Consider the following 23,564-nt stretch of genomic DNA (forward strand, 5'->3'; position numbering starts at 1 on the left):
CACAGCAAGAACTGGCAAATCTGGTGCAGTCCAAAAGGAGGAGATGCACTGCAGTACTTAATGCAGTTACTTTTGATTTTGATTTTGACCCCCCCTTTGTTCAGGGACACATTATTCCATTTATGTTAGTCACATGTCTGTGGAACTTGTTCAGTTTGTCTCAGTTGTTGAATCTTGTTATGTTCCTACAAAAATGTACACATGTTAAGTTTGCTGAAAATAAACGAAGTTGACAGTGAGAGGATGTTTCTTTTTTTGCTGAGTTTATGAAGCAAATACCGGCGGGCATTGATTATGGATTTTACAGGTCTGAGGATCTGATATTTTATGACCTTATGCACTTTAAAGAGTGGATTGGCGCATGTATGTTAGCACCGGCTAATTTGCGCATACAGTAACAGTACAAATGGCCCTTACATAAAATACTTGAGAGATGGCGTGGCTGAGTGGAAGATAAGGTAATCTACATTGCTTGCAGTGCTTCCATTTCCTTCCGCAGCCTTATGGCCTTACGTCTCTTAGTTTAACAACTGATTTTAGACAGTGCCGATAACTCAGGGAAAATTACACCCGCCACAATGACGATAAATTACAATGTGAATTCAACATGCACAATAAATTCAGGGTGACTAACCAATAAGTTAGAAAATGTGATGTTAGTTATCGTAAGTAAAGCTTGACCTTTCAGTGAAAATCTGTTAAATATCAAAATAGGGAAGTACTGTAGTGTCCCATTGAATAATTCAAGTAATTTACAACTGTTACTGTATCCATTACAGCGATTGAATGTTTAAACATTGAAACAGAAACAGCTTGCCAGCCCAACCCTCTCCTGCTCAGTTTGACAGACCCTGCATAGGAATGATGTATGGGTCAGATAGGAGGTGAAAAGACCCATCCACCAGCGCTGGGCTCAGCCTATTGCAGTGGGCTTTTAAGGTGTGAGTATGTGTCGATATGCGTGTGTCTGTGTGTGTGTGTGATAGAGTATGTGTGTATGTCGATGTGTGTGCATGATTAATACAGCCCATCACTAACGGATGTGGTCATGCTCCGCTGGGTGTGAGATAGACTGACCCAGTGATGCACTGCACTGCGCCCCCCCATGCCACCTCTTCCCCCTGTCCCATTCATCACCAACCCTGGCTGCCCTGCTGCCTCCCTCCTGACTGCAGCCTGGGTCCCCTCCCTATCCTTCTCCACTGCTCAGTCCCATAACCACCAGTCACCAGGAAACAACTCCACACAGGAGAGAGAGAGAGCATGGAAATGCAATCAGGGATATTGTAATGTGATTTATCTTTAATTTCCAGCTGTCCAACGAGGCTCCAGCCCAACAGGACTTGATGTTTATACGCTGATCTGCATTAAAGTATCACAGTAGCTTTACACTTGGTTTTGTTCTCAAGCCAAGTCTGTTTGCAGCACTACATACCGTAGTGAGATGAAATGCCAAAGCCACACTAATTAACAAAGAAAATAATTTGGTCTGAAAAATGAAATGGGCCTCTCCCTCCTGGGAGCCATTTGAAAGTTCAGTAGGCATTGTAAATCTTAATGGAGGTGACAGGCATGCCACAAGGATATCCCAACGCAAAATAAAAAAAATCTTTCCTGATTTGATATGTCAAATCATCATTTAGATTTTGTCGGGAGAATGCTAAGCGTGTGTTTGGAGGGTACAGTGTAGACATTGGTATTTCCATCCCCTCATCCCTCTCATTGTCCTTTTCACTTTCTCTCTATTTACCTTTTGCATTTCATTCCACACACGTTCTCTATCAGTCCGCCTTCCTTCAAGGGTGTCCATGGTGTCTGCCATTAGAGCCTGCAGCTGTGGGCCCGAGATAAAGATTATCAGAGCGCAATTCACACACCAGCAATAACTTCTCTAAACACATGCTTAAAAGCTAATTAAAAAATCATTTGTCGGATGATTATTTTTATAAGTCATTCCTCATACAATGAGGGCTGCCATCTTGTCTTTTTTCTACATGGAGAGAAGCCTGGGCGCTGTGGCCTTTCACAGCAGCGGTGGGCTAGGGGGAGACAATGTGGACAAATTGACAAACAGCACTCGTCCATCCAACATCCTCTCAGTCTCATGTCAGAATTGAACATTCATCCATGTTTCTCTAATGTTACATTTCTAAGTGTTTAAGGTCAAGTTTAGCAATTAATGCCGAATTCTTAAGGTTAGGCATTAACTCCGAATGGTTAAGGTAAGGGTTAAGGTTTGGGACAGTCTTAAAACAAAAATACTTTGTATCACTGGATTTGAATATGCAACCTTTAGAACTAGAGAGTCAGATGCTTACGCCCATCCACCATCCCCAACGCCCTAGCAAAACCAAAACCTACTTGAAGGTAACAGCGAAGATTGTTGCCCCCTAGTGGCCGGTTTCCATTTCATCTCCCGACGTCCTCAGACATGGATGGATGTCGAATACCGACTTGTATCACGGGTGACCTGCCTGCGTCCATCAAGGTGCGTGGGAGGAGGTAATATACACAGGGCTGCACTCTGGAGCCCATTTATCTGCAGCACTAACCCTTAACCTAACCCTTATTGTAACCATAACTCTAAAATAGCCTTTTTCCTTGTGGGGACCGGCGAAGTGCAGAATTTTCCTTGTTTTACTCTTCCCACAAGGATAGTAAAACCAAAAACACACACACACACACACACACACACACAAAGGGGTGGCTGGCTGGTGCTCCTGCTTTCACTACACAAATACCTTTCCCCCTTCTATTTCTCCAGACACAGGAGACTTTTCTGGGGGCAATTCACCAACATGCGTGTGTGTTCTGAATGATAACATTTCCTGAGAGAGAGAGAGAGAGAGCGCTCGCCGGTAAAACTGTGTTTTTTTTGCTCTCTGGCCGGACAACCACTGAAAACTCAGAGGAGAACTGTGTAGCTCCGTTGGTAGAGCATGGTATTTGCAACGGCAGGATAGTGGGTTCGATTCCCAGGATCACCCGCACGTAAAATGTATCCATGCATGACTGTAAGTAGCTTTGGATAAAAGCGTCTGCTAAACGGCATACAGCGAGGGAAAAAAGTATTTGATCCCCTGCTGATTTCGTACGTTTGCCCACTGACAAAGAAATGATCAGTCTATAATTTTAATGGTAGGTTTATTTGAACAGTGAGAGACAGAATAACAACCAAAAAATCCAGAAAAAGCATGTCAAAAATGTTATAAATTGATTTGCATTTTAATGAGGGAAATAAGTATTTTACCCCCTCTCAATCAGAAAGATTTCTGGCTCCCAGGTGTCTTTTATACAGGTAACGAGCTGAGATTAGGAGCACACTCAAAGTGTGAGGAGTGCTCCTAATCTCAGCTTGTTACCTGTATAAAAGACACCTGTCCACAGAAGCAATCAATCAATCAGATTCCAAACTCTCCACCATGGCCAAGACCAAAGAGCTCTCCAAGGATGTCAGGGACAAGATTGTAGACCTACACAAGGCTGGAATGGGCTACAAGACCATCGCCAAGCAGCTTGGTGAGAAGGTGACAACAGTTGGTGCGATTATTCGCAAATGGAAGAAACACAAAATAACTGTCAATCTCCCTTGGCCTGGGGCTCCATGCAAGATCTCACCTCGTGGAGTTGCAATGATCATGAGAACGGTGAGGAATCAGCCCAGAACTACACGGGAGGATCTTGTCAATGATCTCAAGGCAGCTGGGACCATTGTCACCAAGAAAACAATTGGTAATACACTACGCCGTGAAGGACTGAAATCCTGCAGCGCCCGCAAGGTCCCCCTGCTCAAGAAAGCACATATACAGGGCTGTCTGAAGTTTGCCAATGAACATCTGAATGATTCAGAGGAGAACTGGGTGAAAGTGTTGTGGTCAGACGAGACCAAAATCGAGCTCTTTGGCATCAACTCAACTCGCCGTGTTTGGAGGAGGAGGAATGCTGCCTATGACCCCAAGAACACCATCCCCACCGTCAAACATGGAGGTGGAAACATTATGCTTTGGGGGTGTTTTTCTGCTAAGGGGACAGGACAACTTCACCGCATCAAAGGGACGATGGACGGGGCCATGTACCGTCAAATCTTGGGTGAGAACCTCCTTCCCTCAGCCAGGGCATTGAAAATGAGTCGTGGATGGGTATTCCAGCATGACAATGACCCAAAACACACGGCCAAGGCAACAAAGGAGTGGCTCATGAAGTAGCACATTAAGGTCCTGGAGTGGCCTAGCCAGTCTCCAGACCTTAATCCCATAGAAAATCTGTGGAGGGAGCTGAAAATTCGAGTTGCCAAACGTCAGCCTCGAAACCTTAATGACTTGGAGAAGATCTGCAAAGAGGAGTGGAACAAAATCCCTCCTGAGATGTGTGCAAACCTGGTGGCCAACTACAAGAAACGTCTGACCTCTGTGATTGCCAAGAAGGGTTTTGCCACCAAGTACTAAGTCATGTTTTGCAGAGGGGTCAAATACTTATTTCCCTCGTGCGTTTTTCTGGATTTTTTTGTTGTTATTCTGTCTCTCACTGTTCAAATAAACCTACCATTAAAATTATAGAGTGATCATGTCTTTGTCAGTGGGCAAACGTACAAAATCAGCAGGGGATCAAATACTTTTTTCCCTCACTGTATATTAAAACGAACAGCAGAGCAGCTCCCAGGCTCCCAGTACTGAGTGAATGTGCCAAACTACCCATTTACATCCACTAGAAGAGCTGGGTATTTAAATTGATTCACGTGTGCTGTTAAAGTGATCCTAGATAACATCACCTCAGGCCCAGGAGAGACCTCTTATCCACCCCTGTACCGCCTCTGATATTACCAGAGTGATGTTGAGGTTGCTGCATCCTGTTTCGTGTCAGTGCACAGAGGATGAGTCAGTACTCGGTAGGCATATCAAAGTTTGGCCAGAGACCGCTAGTTGTTTACCAGAGTGGTATCTGCGTGGCTGAGGTCCTGCAGGTAGGGGGCGACAGCGAGCTCAGCCAGCGCCTGGTGGAGGATGGAGGTCTGCTCCCTGCTGCGTTGGATCTGTCCCAGGTAGCCAGCATACTGCAGCCTCTCCACAAGCCCAGAACCTGGGGAAAAACCTGCCTGATGTCTCGGAACAAACACAGCATGTGAGAAACAAGGAAACATGGGAGAAATACAACTCGTAGAAGCACCTCCTTTTTCTTTTTGTGGGACTCTTCCCCTCCTCTCACAGCCCTCAAGGTTTTGTTTTGTCCCGGCCTGCCACCCTTCTCGGTTTACTTTCAACATCCCAAGGAGGGAAAAAACAACACATTCCTTTACAAGCTATGCTGTTTTGTTTAGCTCTCCCTGAATATTTCATATAATTATTTTCTTGTACTACTCCCCCCCACCCTTCGCATGCAATGTTTGGGATGCTACAGAGCAGATCAGCACAAGGGCAAACAGTGCAGCAATAGAGTTTGATTTTTATAGTAATTATGTACAGTATTTAAATTCGTTTTACTACCACCTCTATGCCAATGCTTTTCCTGCATGTATGATGTTGCTAGTTAAACTACGCAGATTATCTAATTGTTGGTGCCTACAGTAAAGTATTTTCAGCTACATCGCTGTATGTTAGCATAAACTGTTCCTATATGAGGAGTTTAACCCTGACCCAGATGTATTTCATGAACAAATCTTTTAAAATACTACATCTAAAGTAGCAGACGTGAAAAACCCATCCCAATTTCAAAATTACACATAATTTAGCATTGTGTGCACTAATTGTTGGAGGGTGTTCAAACCAAATTTGTCTAGACGCATCATAACAGAATGCAGATGAAAGATCACGTTTTTATCAATAGCAACATAATAGGATTTCTTTGAGCCTTCTCAGCTGCAGAGTGACTAATTTAATAACCATTGTGTCACTGCAGCTCATAGAGCCGGTGTCACAGATGCAGATGTAATACAATCATGATGCTTCTGAAATCGACAGCCAGAGCTCTGCTGTGCGGCTCCAAATGAAATATCCTCTTTAGTTTGCATTGTCCATCTTAAGGGGAGAAAAAAAGGGGTCAGTGATCAGCCAGTTGAATTATTGAGAGCAGTGGGAAGAGAGAGAGTGTGTTTGTCGGTGACAGGGCCGTCTATGTGGTGGCGAAGAGTCCGCTTGACCTGCAGCCATGCTGCCAGGGGCCACGAGGGGAGAGCAGTATGTGTGTCTCTCTCGCTCTGGGTGTATCTCTCTCTGTCTGTGTGTGTCTCCCTGTCTGTGTGTGTGAATGTGTGTGCATGTGTGTGATACGATTGTGTGACTCCCTTAGGCCACATGCTGCTTAGTAATCCTGAGACAGGATCGAGACACAGCACACCAATCAGGGAACTGGTCTGGCCTGCACTGCAAGAAATGAGCACTCCAATTACTAGGGACGAGCACATCTCAAACAACAACAACAACGACAGTGCAAACAACCTCCCAACAAAGTCTTTGTTACAAGCCAATCTGAAACTCCATGCTACTCCATTCATTACTGCTCATTCCCTTTCAAAACACACACCTTAATTCATCACTGAATAGCCGTACAACTAATGGCTATAGTACATACGTGGGTAGAAAGGGGTGTGTATGTATGTGTGTGTGTGTGGTTCTCTTCAGGTGAGCAAGAGAGAGCTGCTATGAGTGAATCAATGACATCAAATTATCCTTTAGAAAAAGCGATCATTAGTTCCTCTCAGATCTCAAAGAGATGAGCCTTGTGTACGTTTAGTTCTGCTCTCCACATAACCTGTACTTTCCTTTTACATGTTTCTATGGTCTTCCTCTTTATAAGGATGATTAAAGTAACAACAAAATACATCAAGGACACCACAGTCCTCCTAGAACTCATCTTCATTGTGGAAATGTAGTCTTTGAAAATGTAGTAATCATGATCCACATTATGTCCTGAAATAAACAACCATTGTTGCGCTATTACAGAACATTTTCTTACTCCACCAATTCCAGGGATTTTAGGAAATAAGTGGGTATACTACTGCCACATTAAATTACAAACTACGTGTGAAAGCGTTTGAAATGAAGTTACAGTTACTGTGATGCATCTGAACAAACATTGCTTGAAGAATATGACAGATTACTCCAGCTCATAACAGTGCTGCCTACCCGTCTCTTACCAGTGCTGCCTAGCTGTCTCTTAACGCTGCTGCCTAGCCGTCTCTTAACGCTGCTGCCTAGCCGTCTCTTAACGCTGCTGCCTAGTCGTCTCTTAACGCTGCTGCCTAGCTGTCTCTTAACGCTGCTGCCTAGCCGTCTCTTAACGCTGCTGCCTAGCCGTCTCTTAATCCTGAGTGGCGCAGTGGTCTAAGGCACTGCATCGCAGTGCTAACTGTGCCACTAGATCCTGGTTCGAATCCAGGCTCTGTCGCAGCCGGCCGCGACCGGGAGACTCATGGGCGGCGCACAATTGGCCCAGCGTCGTCCAGTGTAGGGGAGGGAATGGCCGGCAGGGATGTAGCTCAGTTGATAGAGCATGGCGTTTGCAATGCCAGGGTTGTGGGTTCGATTCCCACGGGGGGCCAGTATAAGAAAATAAAAAATATGTATTCACTAACTGTAAGTCGCTCTGGATAAGAGCGTCTGCTAAATGACTTAAAATGTAAAATGTAAAATGTTAACGCTGCTGCCTAGCCGTCTCTTAACGCTGCTGCCTAGTCGTCTCTTAACGCTGCTGCCTAGCCGTCTCTTAACGCTGCTGCCTAGCCGTCTCTTAACGCTGCTGCCTAGCCGTCTCTTAACGCTGCTGCCTAGCCGTCTCTTAATGCTGCTGCCTAGCCGTCTCTTAACACTGCTGCCTAGCCGTCTCTTAACGCTGCTGCCTAGCCGTCTCTTAACGCTGCTGCCTAGTCGTCTCTTAACGCTGCTGCCTAGCCGTCTCTTAACGCTGCTGCCTAGCCGTCTCTTAACGCTGCTGCCTAGCCGTCTCTTAACGCTGCTGCCTAGCCGTCTCTTAATGCTGCTGCCTAGCCGTCTCTTAACACTGCTGCCTAGCCGTCTCTTAACGCTGCTGCCTAGCAGTCTCTTACCAAGGCACAGGGAAATGAGTCTATATCAACCTAGCCACGACCGAGGCGTGATAACCTTCACAGCATCCTGCCTGTGCTTAGCGAGAAGAGAGGGTAATTGACAGATAACGCACGTGGTGCACAGTGTTTCAGCACCTTTTGTTGCTATCAGGAGTGTTTACCAGTACAGCATCACTCTTTATAGTAGCGCCTAAGGACCTTATAGGACCTATCTTTCTATCGATTCTGGTTGCTCTATTTTCCTCCACTCAAAGCATGTAACCGTATACCCACAGCTAGTTTGGTGCACTTAATAAAATCTAAGACTGGTAGGATCCTCCTGCTGAACGTGTCACACAGCCGCTCCATGTCCTCTGGGCTACTGGGGCTGAATGAGGCGCTGGGTCCTGAACAAACAAACAAATAAACATACAGTCAACATCCACAGACTCAGCTTTAAACTCAAACTCAGCTTACTTTAGTACACATAAATTACAGCTAATCAACACTATGGTTTAAGACACTATCAATTATTGTACCTGTACTTCAGTATGTATAGCTAGTCTAGCAAAAACAAATCTAGACTAGCTCCTTCAGTCAAAATAACAATGTACTGTAGGCAACTGCTCTTCATCAGAGATGCAGGATTGATGGTGTGTCTGGTTCTGTGTTTTTGACTCACACAGAGCAGCAGCAGCACACACGCACACTGCAGTGGTGACATCCCCTTATGGTGAGCTCAGAAGCCACCCCCCCTGCACCAGCGGCAAATGACCGATGGCTTAACAGACCCATGCAGTGCCCATGTCTTTGATACATTACACAAAGGCATCGATTTCCCCCCCGTCTACCCCCACCCCTTTTAACAGAGCACAGAGCAGACGACTACAGCACAGTTGACCTCCTCAGCTCTGTCTGTCCACTCCTCTACCGAGGAACTGAACAAGCAGACAAAGATAGAAGCCGGCTTACACACACACACACACTCACATGGAGATTACATCTATAATCTTTGTTAGTGCAGAGCAGTCAATTCTACAACATCTCTCCTGTATGCTCTCTCTAGACCAGTGGTTCCCAACCAGGGGTACGAGGACCCCTGGGGGGTTCTTGGCCAATCCACAGGGGGTACTTGAGAAGACTCATGAGACCATAGGCCTACTGGTAAAATGCACATGAGGGGGTACTTCAGGGGTACTCCGGCAAGGGCAAAATTGAGTTGGTGGTACAGTAACCAAAAAAGGTTGGGAACCACTGCTCTAGACCATGTGAAGTGTAATGTAAATGCATAATACAGACGCTAGATCTCTTATTTCTGTTCCATTCCAACAGTGTCAATATTTCACCTGTCCCCCTTGACGTAATGAATGCAAGATGACTGGGGTCAAATGACAAATCCACTAATTCCAAAATTGCCCAGCTGAGTAATGTAATGAACTGAAAGCCTGTGGTCAATTTCCATACCATCATCCGACTTAGTGTTCTAAGCCTGCAGTACTGTGGTATGCAACAACCCTGCCTGAATAGTCGCTAATAAATATGATGTATCTCGGCAGCATTGCTGTTTGTTCATTCTGAAAAGTGTGTGTCTGTTTTAGAGAAAATGTGTGTGTGTGTGTGGGATCTCTTTGGTGTTGTGAGTATGAAGGTGCTGTGAGGACACAGAGCTGACAGTGTGACATGATCACCAGATCAAGGGTTAGGTCACAGTTGTACCACTCTGTGTGATGTCAAGGGTGTTCACTGACTTGTAACTGTCTGTCTGCATACTTCAATATTCTACATCATCTGCAACCACTTCAGAAAACAACTCTATCGACTCTCAGTTCATAATAAAACAAGCATGACCAACAGATGTACAAACTCCAAAATTGAAAAATAGTTTTACAAACTGAAAGGCATACATGAGTTAAGAGTTGGTAAGTATTGCAGTAGCCGGCACAACAAACTCAGTGGCTACAGCTGCTAGCAACAGACTTCTGTGTTCTGTGTGTGCCAGCAGTGTCACGCGTCAGTGAGATAGATGTACAGTACCTGTAGCTGTGAAAGAGGGGCAGGTCCTGCTGGTGAGTTTGCTGAGAAAGCTGCCGTCCTGTCCCCTCCTGAAGCCCAGGGTGAGGACGTATTTCTGCTGGGTGGATGGGGGATTGCTCCAGTCTGTGGTCTGGGGCAGCAGGTGACATCCACTGGGGTCTGGGGGACAGGCAGAGAGGAACAGGAGGGCTGGGTAATTAACATGAATACATTCAAGGTAAATCTTAATCTATTTATTTATTATGTTTATTTGGACAGGGACAGTGTACATCAAAAACATACAGTACATCTCAGAAGTGAGAAGTGATATGTTGCACCACATTTAGTTAACAGCTCATTTACATCTGCATTGAAGCAACTCTAATAGGTACTACCATGTTCCTCTCAAATCAATAGAATCCAATCAGTTTTCTTTGTATATGACTAATATAACGCACAGTATGTGTGAGAGACAGACTAATTCTATTAGCCTTAAAAGGATTCACCCCAGACAGACACTCACCCACAGAGTGGTGATGGATGGATGATGGGTTCCCTGCTGTGTCTATGAATACAGAGTTTCCATGGTGAATGTACAATACAAAAAAGCAATATACTTCAGAAAGACTCACTGAGTCTTATAATAGTAATAATGGTGCTAATGTACAGTGGCCTAGACTTCTGGAGCAACTCAAGTGAATGTTCCTCTTTCAGTCTTTGTGTGTGTGTGTGTGTGTGTGTGTGTGTGTGTGTGTGTGTGTGTGTGTGTGTGTGTGTGTGTGTGTGTGTGTGTGTGTATATATATATATCTCCCTCCCCTGTGTGGTGGTGTTACTGATGAGGCTGGTCCAGAGAGCACTCCCCACTCCTCTCTGACCTGTGTCACTGGGGGTTACTGGCCTGGCTTGTTATCCTGGCTGGGTGGAAGCAGAGAACTGAGCGCAAGTCTAACTTTAATCAAGGCCTTCAGAGATCCTTAGCCCTTTTCATCCACTGTCTGTGGGTACTACCCTTCCCTCTTCCTTCCCCTCTTCTCTCCTCCCCTCTTCCAACCATTCCTGCTGATGACCTTCCTGAACACTGTACCTCAAGCCTCGCCTCATGGCAGTTTGGGAAATCGGACCTGCCCACGGACACATGCACCATTCAGAGCCCATGTCTCAGTGCAGAGGGTAATTAAAGTGAGTCTCCATTGGTTTTGTATTATTTCAGCCAGTAGTTTTAAAAGTAGTGCTCCCCGAAATTGTTGCACAATTGTGTACTATGTCATCCATTTCGAATATGTTACGTCCTGCAATTTAAAAAAAATTATTAATGTTTTTGTGCAATTTGTATGATACGTTACGAATTCCAATTTGTACAATATGTTACGAATTTGTAAGTGGTTAAGATCATGGACTGCATCTTTAAGAGTTAATGGAACAGCACTTCTCAAATTGGAACACACTTCCTTGGGGGATTTAACAGACAGCCCATGGGGGGGTAACCAGCCAACGTGGCTAAACCACGGTAGAGGGGGATTTATTTGAACTAGGCAGGGGTCTGTAGATATGCATTTGTTTTGGATAGGAGGGGATGGTGGAAAGATGAGGCGAAGTGAAGGCAGGGCAGGTTAATTGAGGCACTGGCAGTGTGTGTGTTCCACCCCGACTAGTCTGAGCTGCAGGCTGACAGTGAGGAGAACAGGTTACAGTACGGCCTCCTGATGAGAGGAAGGTGTGGGGGCAAACAAGGTTCATCTCACTCACTACTTCAACTGGAGGGAGCTCTGTCATTTCTAAAGGATGAATCTCATAGAGATGAGAGTCTAAGCCTCGCTCCCATTCCCCCTGGTCTATATTCCATACCTGTGAACAGGTAGTCTGTGAAGGCGGGGTGCTGTTTCCTGAAGGTCTCCTCAGCCATGGCGATGCAATCCCCCACGGAGTCCCCAGCAGAGTGCGGGGTGTACATGACAGAGAAACCATCCTCCATGGTGATCGCATCGTCCAACAGAGCCTGGGATTGTGGAGTCGTGAGATGGAGGGAAGAGAGTAAGAGAGGGAGGAAAAGGAGTAGGAGGGGTGAGAGAGCACCATTGTTATCAACGTGACTCATTCCCCTGATTTCCTTATTCAGAGGTAGACACTCCTAAAATGATTAAAGTTACTAAAAGCAGAGCTGATTGAATTGTTCAGGCTGCTACAAGAGCTGCTACAGTAGATCTACTGATTTGGCCATTCAAGGTTGCATTTGTTCTCACTGTTTTCTGTGCTTTCATAGACTGGGATTTTAAAAAATTGTAAACAAGAAAATGTCTAAGAATTTTCACATTGCTATGCTTTCCATTGGGTTGTTGGGATGAATAAAACATTGCAACTGGGAAACTAACGGTGTTCCTAGACTAATCTATTCCCCGTTTAAATCCACACTGAATGAGAGGGAACAGATTATGGATTGGGGATTAGCATGGCTTTGGCTTTCCCATAACCTTTGACATTTGTCTGGTACTAAAGGGAAATATTACCCTACCAAACAATTCAGCTCTCCATCCACTTATTATTTCGGATGACATTAGAATAAGCAGATTACAGTAATATGTCAATGAGTTCATTTTGAGTTTCAGATCGCTAGCTAGCTACCTTATTAATCACCTCTATTGATAAGTGAAGAAGAAAGAGCTGAGGCTTCATTAGTCTGACCACCCAGAGAAACACAACATTATCTTCCTACAGTACTTACGGCCATTGATTCAATTTGGGGGTGTTGCGTTTTGATGTAGCAATGGAGAACTTCTGAGCCATTTGTCAGCAGGAAAGAAAATGTATCACACTGAAACAAATGCCACAGCTAGGGCTCTAACATATTTTATATTAACATCAATTTCCATGTGCATGTTTAGTGAGACAGTATCGCATTAAAATATATAATGAGTTAGCTGAAAAGATTATCTATTAAAATCGTTACAAAAAAAGGACATGCGATAGAAAAACAAAATGCCTCCTTGACGTCAATACAAGGCTGAAGTTTCTCCCCTGCTAATTTGACAAAGGAAACATTCAAAGTGGAGGTAGTGTGGTTCTAAATCTGTGCCTCTCACTGAGGGACTTGAAACCCAGAGTGGGTAGAAGGCTGTTTGTGATGTTAGGAGCTAGTTTAAGGGCCGTCAGGATAAACACACACAGACGTATTGAAATTCACATGGGACGGAAATGAATAAAACGGAAGGTGCTTGATGTACTGTATACTAAAAGCTATTCCACACTCATCTCACTTCAAGCGAATGGAAATCGTGGCTCAATTTCAAGCGAATGCAGATCCGTACAAACCCACTTTCAAGGTCAAAAGCATTCATTTTGCCCTCCGAATTAAAAAAAAACTCTGCACCTTTCCTCTGCTAAACTTGAAGTGCAGAAAAGCAACTTCAGCGAGTGTAATTCCCTCTATGTTTGCATGTGTCCCTTCGCCAACCTCCAACATCTTATGGAAACTGATGTACAAAGCTTGGGGTTTATATTCAGCACTACATGGTTATGACGCTAGACATATGCCAGGCAAGTAAAAACTGGAAAACATAGCAAACACATGACATGTATTCTGTCAATTCTGTAAATTGTGTGATAGTAGTGGTGGAGGTCATTAAGATTAGATTAGAGAGTGGACAATGTTTGTGTAACCATACAGTAGTCTAGAGGCTGATTCATGGATGACCTTTGCTTGCCAGTGTTGAGGTTAGGTTCACTAGGCGCCACCCCGCTGTGCTCTGGTTAATTAGAAACCGTTTACTGCTATGCAGCGTTCTGCCTGATTGATATGCAAAGAGCAACCTCAGTCGGCAGTCTTTTAAGCAATAATCATTCATTGAGCTTTTGATTGGGCGGTGGGCCCCTCGTCTCTGCTCTGTGGCCATCTGTTCTCACCTGCCAATACAGTTTGATGAGCTTGCTTATGTGTTCCTCTGAGCCCCCGGACAGCCAGTACACCCAGTCAGCAATCATGGCACTCCTAATGACAAGGACAGAGACACACAGACACGATCAGACAACTTTCAATCAAAGATGTTACACTACAGGGAGAGAGGCACGAGAGAGACAGCACACATATTCAATAGCTAGGTGAAAACTGCATACGCAATAGTCTCGCATAGCACAGCACAGCGTGGCACAGGAGAGAAATGCACAGCAGAGTCAAGCAGAGCACATACAGAACAGAGGGGTTTTCATTCTCTAAAATGGAACAGCATAGCACTGATAACGTTATCAAAACAACAATCAGCAGCAATATCAAAGAGTCAACCAAAACAGCAGACAAGACCGAGTTTCAGTGTTTCTGGTGTCCCTGCGATGTTAGGATAAATATTTGCCAAGGGAAAAGTATTGCCTGGCATCCTGCCATTCAAAAACCTTTGTCTTTATTGTGTATTTGCCCCATGTTCTCAGAATAACCAGGTTGCCAACAAAAACGAACAAGAATGAATTGCACATGACATGACACAAAAAACCATAAGGGACTGAAAAAGCATTCTGTCATGTTTAGTCTTGGGAGCACTATGCCTGTAAGTGGATCTTGCACATAAGAGTAACCGTATAGCGTAAACGATCACAAAGAGGACCCTTGGGTTACTTTAGCATGCCCCATTTACAGCCAACGCCCCGTCCATGGCTGAGGGCTCTGTATGCGGCACACTGTGTCGCCTTACAGATGTCACATCTGACGCTGCCTAATTCCTCCGCAAACGTGTTCACCAATCATCTGTGAAAGACCCTTACATCATCATCACACCATGCAGTCACATACCTGTCTGTCTCTACTACACTACCTCTATCCTACTATACTAGTGGAGGCACATTGGATTTGAGTTTTTAAGACACTGTGGTAACATAACTGTAAAATACTGTTCAGTGCTTTGGTAGAAAGTGACAAGTACCCAGAAGAACACATAAAATGAGTCAAATTGATTAAGCAACATATCTCTGATTTTCCATCAAAGATTTATTCTACTTTTGGCTGATGTTTGGCTCCCCACCAGAGATGAAGCTATCAATAAATCCTCTTAAGCGTTGGTACTTGTTGAGATAAGGGTTGGAAGAAAGAGGCTGAGTGGTAATGATGATCATCATAATATTATAGGGGCGGTAACCGAAAAGTTGCTGATTCGATTCCCCGAACCGGCAAGGTTGAAAAATCGGCCGTTCTGCCCTTGAGCAAGGCAGTTCACCCCCGACAACAATTGCTCCCCGGGCGCCGATTAAGGCAGCCCCCCGCACCTCTCTGATTCAGAGGGGTTGGCTTAAATGCGGAAGACACATTTCGGTTGAATGCATTCAGTTGTGCAATTGACTAGGTATGCCCCTTTCCCCTAGTTGCAATTCAACTCTGTTGGCACTGGCCAGGTCTCTAGCAGCTAGGATCAGACCTTGGCCTGCCAGGTTGCTGTCTCCCCTGCTTCCAACAATCTATACAGTGGCTGATGGCTGCCAGATGTGCTGTGATCACTGAAAGATAATCCCAGTAATTGGTCATGATTGGTTCCTCTGACACAGTGATGATGATGGCTCAGCTCTGAGGGATGGATGGGCCAGTGGGCCTGGATTGCCAGAGAGAGAGAGCAAGAGAGAGAGCTAGCGAGCGAGCAAGGCCAGGCATGGTTGAAGCCATCATCACAGCCCTAATCAATGAATCTCATGAGAGCACTCACTGGTGTGTGTTTGAGAAAGGAAAACCCAATTGTCCTCCCCAAAGAGTGAAGCCACTGATGTTCTATTGTTGGACCAGACTCTATTGATTCCAGCAAGTTCAATAGATATTACGGATATTACGGAGGTTGGTACTCATGTCTGGTTAATGGGCGTGAAGTACATCTAGTAAACCCCAGAGTTTTAGCATTCCCACAACAATTAAATGGCTAAATGCATTGGTAGCTTTCAATGTACACTACTGGTCAAAAGTTTTACAACACCTACTCATTCAAGGGTTTTTATTTATTTTGACTATTTTCTACATTATAGAATAATACTGAAGACATCAAAACTATGAAATAACACATATGGAATCATGTAGTAACCAAAAAAGTGGTAAACAAATGAAAATACACACTCTTGGCATTCTCTCAACCAGCTTCACCTGGAATGCTTTTCCAACAGTCTTGAAGGAGTTCCCACATATGCTGAGCACTTCCCTCTGCAGTCCGACTCATCCCAAACCATCTCAATTTGGTTGAGGTCGGGGGATTGTGGAGGCCAGGTCATCTGATGGAGCACTCCATCACTCTAATTCTTAGTAAAATAGCCCTTACACAGCCTGGAGGTGTGTTGGGTCATTGCCCTGTTGAAAAACAAATGATAGTCCCACTAAGCCCAAACCAGATGTGATGGCGTATCGCTGCAGAATGCTGTGGTAGCCATGCTGGTTAAGTGGGCCTTGAATTCTAAATAAATCACAGACAGTGTCATCAGCAAAGCACCCCCACACCATAACACCACCTCCTCCATGCTTTACGGTGGGAAATACACATGCAGAGATCATCCCCTCACCCACACAGCGTCTCACAAAGACACGGCTGTTGGAACAAAAATCTCCAATTTGGACTCAAGACCAAAGGACAAATTTCCACCGGTCTAATGTCCATTGCGCGTGTTTCTTATCCCAAGCAAGTCTCTTCTTCTTATTGGTGTCCTTTAGTAGTGTTTTTTTTTGCAGCAATTCGACCATGAAGGCCTGATTCACACAGTCTCCTCTGAACAGTTGATGTTGAGATGTGTCTGTTACTTGAACTCTGTGAAGTATTTATTTGGGCGGCAATTTCTGAGGCTGGTAACTCTAATGAACTTATCCTCTGCAACAGAGGTACCTCTGGGTCTTCCATTCCTGTGGTGGTCCTCATGAGAGCCAGTTTCATCATAGTGCTTGATGGTTTTTGCGACTGCACTTGAAGAAACTTTCAAAGTTCTTGAAATGTTCCGTATTGACTGACCTTCATGTCTTAAAGTAATGATGGACTGTCGTTTCTCTTTGCTTATTTGAGCTGTTCTTTCCAGAATATGGACTTGGTCTTTTACCATTACATTTACATTTACCTTTACGTCATTTAGCATTTTTTTGGGGGGGGTAAAATGATTACTTTATCCTAACCCAGGTATTCCTTAAAGAGGTGGGGTTTCAAATGTCTCCGGAAGGTGGTGAGTGACTCCGCTGTCCTGGCGTCGTGAGGGAGCTTGTTCCACCATTGGGGTGCCAGAGCAGCGAACAGTTTTGACTGGGCTGAGCGGGAACTATGCTTCCGCAGAGGAAGGGGAGCCAGCAGGCCAGAGGTGGATGAACGCAATGCCCTCGTTTGGGTGTAGGGACTGATCAGAGCCTGAAGGTACGGAGGTGCCGTTCCCCTCACAGCTCCATAGGCAAGCACCATGGTCTTGTAACAGATGCGAGCTTCAACTGGAAGCCAGTGGAGTGTGCGGAGGAGCGGGATGACGTGAGAGAACTTGGGAAGGTTGAACACCAGACGGGCTGCGGCATTCTGGATGAGTTGTAGGGGTTTAATGGCACAGGCAGGGAGCCCAGCCAACAGCGAGTTGCAGTAATCCAGACGGGAGATGACAAGTGCCTGGATTAGGACCTGTGCCGCTTCCTGTGTAAGGCAGGGTCGTACTCTCCGAATGTTGTAGAGCATGAACCTACAGGATCGGGTCACCGCCTTGATGTTAGCGGAGAACGACAGGGTGTTGTCCAGGGTCACGCCAAGGCTCTTCGCACTCTGGGAGGAGGACACAACGGAGTTGTCAACCGTGATGGCGAGATCATGGAACGGGCAGTCCTTCCCCGGGAGGAAGAGCAGCTCCGTCTTGCCAAGGTTCAGCTTGAGGTGGTGATCCGTCATCCATACTGATATGTCTGCCAGACATGCAGAGATGCGATTCGCCACCTGGTTATCAGAAGGGGGAAAGGAGAAGATTAGTTGTGTATCGTCAGCGTAGCAATGATAGGAGAGGCCATGTGAGGATATGACAGAGCCAAGTGACTTGGTGTATAGCGAGAATAGGAGAGGGCCTAGAACTGAGCCCTGGGGGACACCAGTGGTGAGAGCACGTGGTGCGGAGACAGCTTCTCGCCACGCCACTTGGTAGGAGCGACCGGTCAGGTAGGACGCAATCCAAGAGTGAGCCGCGCCGGAGATGCCCAGCTCGGAGAGGGTGGAGAGGAGGATCTGATGGTTCACAGTATCAAAGGCAGCAGACAGGTCTAGAAGGACAAGAGCAGAGGAGAGAGAGTTAGCTTTAGCAGTGCGCAGAGCCTCCGTGACACAGAGAAGAGCAGTCTCAGTTGAATGACCAGTCCTGAAACCTGACTGGTTTGGATCAAGAAGGTCATTCTGAGAGAGATAGCAAGAGAGTTGGATAAAGACGGCACGCTCAATAGTTTTGGAAAGAAAAGAAAGAAGGGATACTGGTCTGTAGTTGTTGACATCAGAGGGATCGAGTGTTGGTTTTTTGAGAAGGGGTGCAACTCTCGCTCTCTTGAAGACGGAAGGGACATAGCCAGCGGTCAAGGATGAGTTGATCAGCGAGGTGAGGTAGGGGAGAAGGTCACCGGAGATGGTCTGGAGAAGAGAGGAGGGGATAGGGTCAAGCGGGCAGGTTGTTGGGCGGCCTGCAGTCACAAGTCCCAAGATTTTATCTGGAGAGAGAGGGGAGAAAGAAGTCAAAGCATAGGGTAGGGCAGTGTGAGCAGGACCAGCAGTGTCATTTGACTTAACAAACGAGGATCAGATGTCGTCAACCTTCTTTTCAAAGTGGTTGACGAAGTCATCCACAGAGAGGGGGGGGGGGGGGGGGCTCACAATGAGTCATCAAGCTCGCAATGAGTTATCAAGCCACGGAGCTGGAGGGGAGGACCGAGCCGGCCGGGAGGATAGGGGACATAGAGAGTCAAAGGATGCAGAAAGGGAGGAGAGGAGGGTTGAGGAGGCAGAATCAGGAGATTGGAGGGAGAAGGATTGAGCAGAGGGAAGAGATGATAGGATGGAAGAGGAGAGAGTAGCGGGAGAGAGAGAGCGAAGGTTGCGGCGGCGCATTACCATCTGTGTAGGGGCAGAGTGAGTAGTGTTGGAGGAGAGCGCGAGAGAAAAGGATACAAAGTAGTGGTCGGAGACATGGAGGGGAGTTGCAGTGAGATTAGTAGAAGAACAGCATCTAGTAAAGATGAGGTCAAGCGTATTGCCTGCCTTGTGAGTAGGGGGGGACGGTGAGAGGGTGAGGTCAAAAGAGGAGAGGAGTGGAAAGAAGGAGGCAGAGAGAAATGAGTCAAATGTAGACGTAGGGAGGTTGAAATCCCCCAAAACTGTGAGGGGTGAGCCATCCTCAGGAAAGGAACTTATTAAGGTGTCAAGCTCATTGATGAACTCTCCAAGGGAACCTGGAGGGCGATAGATGACAAGGATATTAAGCTTAAATGGGCTAGTGACTGTGACAGCATGGAATTCAAATGAGGAGATAGACAGATGGGTTAGGGGAAAAATTGAGAATGTCCACTTGGGAGAGATGAGGATTCCTGTGCCACCACCCCGCTGACCAGATGCTCTCGGGGTATGCGAGAACACATGGTCAGACGAGGAGAGAGCAGTAGGAGTAGCAGTGTTTTCAGTGGTAATCCATGTTTCCGTCAGCGCCAAGAAGTCGAGGGACTGGAGGGTAGCATAGGCTGGGATGAACTCTGCCTTGTTGGCAGCAGAACGGCAGTTCCAGAGGCTACCAAATAGGGCTATCTTCTGTATACCCCCCACCCCCTTACCTTGTCACAACACAACTGATTGGCTCAAACACATTAAGAAGGAAATAAATTCCACAAATTAATTTTTAACAAGGCACACCTGTAATTGAAAAGCATTCCAGGTGAAGCTGGTTGAGAGAATGCCAAGAGTGTGCTAAGCTGTCATCAAGGCAAAGGGTGGATATTTGAAGAATCTCAAATATAAAATATATTTTGATTTGTTTAACACCTTTTTGGTTACTACATGATTCCATACAGTGAGGGAAAAAAGTATTTGATCCCCTGCTGATTTTGTACGTCTGCCCACTGACAAAGAAATGATCAGTCTATAATTTTAATGGTAGGTTTATTTGAACAGTGAGAGAAAAAATGCAGAAAAACGCATGTCAAAAATGTTATAAATTGATTTGCATTTTAAATGAGGGAAATAAGTATTTGACCCCCTCTCAATCAGAAAGATTTCTGGCTCCCAGGTGTCTTTTATACAGGTAACGATCTGAGACTCTTAAAGGGAGTGCTCCTAATCTCAGCTTGTTACCTGTATAAAATACACCTGTCCACAGAAGCAATCAATCAATCAATCAGATTCCAAACTCTCCACCATGGCCAAGACCAAAGAGCTCTCCAAGGATGTCAGGGACAAGATTGTAGACCTACACAAGGCTGGAATGGGCTACAAGACCATCGCCAAGCAGCTTGGTGAGAAGGTGACAACAGTTGGTGTGATTATTCGCAAATGGAAGAAACACAAAATAACTATCAATCTCCCTCGGCCTGGGGCTCCATGCAAGATCTCACCTTGTGGAGTTGCAATGATCATGAGAACAGTGAGGAATCAGCCCAGAACTACACAGGAGGATCTTGTCAATGATCTCAAGGCAATTGGGACCATAGTCACCAAGAAAACAATTGGTAACACACTACGCCGTGAAGGACTGAAATCCTGCAGCGCCCGCAAGGTCCCCCTGCTCAAGAAAGCACATATACAGGGCCGTCTGAAGTTTGCCAATGAACATCTGAATGATTCAGAGGAGAACTGGGTGAAAGTGTTGTGTTCAGATGAGACCAAAACCGAGCTCTTTGGCATCAACTCAACTCGCCGTGTTTGGAGGAGGAGGAATGCTGCCTATGACCCCAAGAACACCATCCCCACCATCAAACATGGAGGTGGAAACATTATGCTTTGGGGGTGTTTTTCTGCTAAGGGGACAGGACAACTTCACCGCATCAAAGGGACGATGGACAGGGCCATGTATCTCTGCAATAAACAGAGTGCTAACTCTATGCTATCTCTGCAATAAAGCCAAGATTGCAAGAAGCCTACATCTTGGATTTCCTGCTTATTTCCCCCTCATCAAGCATTCAATGGAATGCTAATTGCTGTCATACAGTTTGCATATAGCATGAAGCTGCATTTAGAAACAGCTATTACTTGGAAGCAGTGTCATAGTTCTCAGCCATCTATGTTTAAGATATCTTCTCTTTGTTACAGAGTGAGAGCAAACACCCGTTTAATGCCATTTAAAATCCTGTCATACAGCTGGTGCACCGCTCTTGTAACAGAGAGAGCTATAATAACAGGTTTGCCAATAATGTCAATTGACCACTTAATCCCCTTTTCTGAGGGTCCAAGGTAACAGGTGTGATCAGATCAATAGCTCCATTACATGAGAGGCCCCATCTATTGAGTGATGTCACGGAAAGTACTTGTGGTTATCACAAGCCTTTCAAAAATGTCTTCAAAACATTTGGAAACCTTTCCTGCTGCACTGTGACCGCCTTATGAGACTAGCCTGCCGCCTACAGCCCCTCCTCCTCTTGATATGTATACCTACAAAATACATCTCCTTTATGTTGGTGCTGGCAGTCAACTGGCAGACTGGGACTTGGGTTAATTTGATATTTCTCTCACTCTGGCCACATGGGGGTGTGGACGAACAATAAGAGATTTGTCAAAGGACAGCATGACAACCAAAAAACAACAACCTCAAGACAGAAAAAAACATTTGGGACCGGGACTTGTGGAGAAAAGATTTCCTAGGCCTGACCCCTCATATCAAGATAATAACCAGTCTGACAGCATGGGGCCGTTTGTGACGGCTGGCCTGAAAAAAGGGCCAACATAGGCAGCTTGTGTAGAGACAGCACAATGTGACACCATTAAAGTCTAAGGAAGAAAAAAACAAACAGAAGTGATGGGGAAGGGAAAAGGAAGGCCACAGCAGCCCCACAGCACAGTTGACTACTAGAGGATGGCCAATTCATCATCACCACCACCACCAACTCCCTTCACATAGCAGCTCAGCCCAGGTAGCTGTACTGCACCACACAATAGATATGTTCTGATACTCAGGTGATCTTTGACACACCATTGTAAGAATTGTCTTTTGAAAGCTGCCGAAAATAACAACCCCCCACCCCTACTTCATAAAGCAGCACATGCAGCTGTAGAGAATGGCACTGGGCACTCTGCGTTGTTTTCTGCTGGTGTCAGTATTCTACACACTCTTGGCTTCCGAGTGCAAAAGGTTTGGCATTCAACACCTCTTTTCTCACACAAATCTGAGGTCTGGGCTTGGCAAATCAGATGTATGCATAATGGAAGACAAAAGCGAATCGTATACGAAAATAAGTTAGTGGTGTGTACAGGATATTTCTCTCTCCATTCACCAGGCACTCAGTATCCTACCTCCTTTATTTTCCATAATCATGGCATACATGTGTCTATTGATATACATTTGATTTGATTTATTAGGATCCCCATTAGCCAACGCCAATGGCGACAGCTAGCCTTACTGGGGTCCGACACATAACGAAAAAGACAGACAAAATACTTTACATACATTTAAAATTAACATGTAGTCTGTGTGTGTGTATGCATCTATCAGTTACACATACAGTTGAAGTCGGAAGTTTACATACACTTACAGTATGAAAAGAAAAAATTTATGCACTCACTAACTGTAAGTCGCTCTGGATAAGAGCATCTGCTAAAATGACTAAAATGTTAAAAATGTTAAAAAAAACTTAGGTTGGAGTCATTAAAATTAGTTTTTCAACCACTCCACAAATTTCTTGTTAACAAACTATAGTTGTGCATGACACAAGTAATTTTTCCAACAATTGTTTACAGACAGATTATTTCACTGTATCACAATTCCAGTGGTTCAGAAGTTTACATACACTAAGTTCACTGTGCCTTTAAACAGCTTGGAAAATTCCAGAAAATGATGTCATGGCTTTAGAAGCTTCTGATAGGCTAATTGACATCATTTGAGTCAATTGGAGGTGTATTTCAAGGCCTACCTTCAACTCAGTGCCTCTTTGCTTGACATCATTGGAAAATCAAAAGAAATCAGCCAAGACCTCAGAAACAAAATTGTAGACCTCCACAAGTCTGGTTCATCCTTGGGAGCAATTTCCAAACGCCTGAAGGTACCACGTTCATCTGTACAAACAACCACCATAAAAAAGCCAGACTACGGTTTGCAACTGCACATTGGGACAAAGATCGTACTTTTTGGAGAAATGTACTCTGGTCTGATGAAACAAAAATAGAACTGTTTGGCCATAATGACCATTGTTATGTTTGGAGGAAAAAGGCGAAGGCTTGCAAGCCGAAGAACACCATCCCAACTGTGAAGCACGGGGGTGGCAGCATCATGCTATGGGGGTGCTTTGCTGCAGGAGGGACTGGTGCACTTCACAAAATAGATGGCATCATAAGGAAGGAAAATTATGTGGATATATTGAAGCAACATCTCAAGACATCACTCAGGAAGTTAAAGCT

This window comes from Coregonus lavaretus (genome assembly GCF_964263955.1).
Source record: "Coregonus lavaretus genome assembly, chromosome: 6".
Taxonomy (NCBI): domain Eukaryota; kingdom Metazoa; phylum Chordata; class Actinopteri; order Salmoniformes; family Salmonidae; genus Coregonus; species Coregonus lavaretus.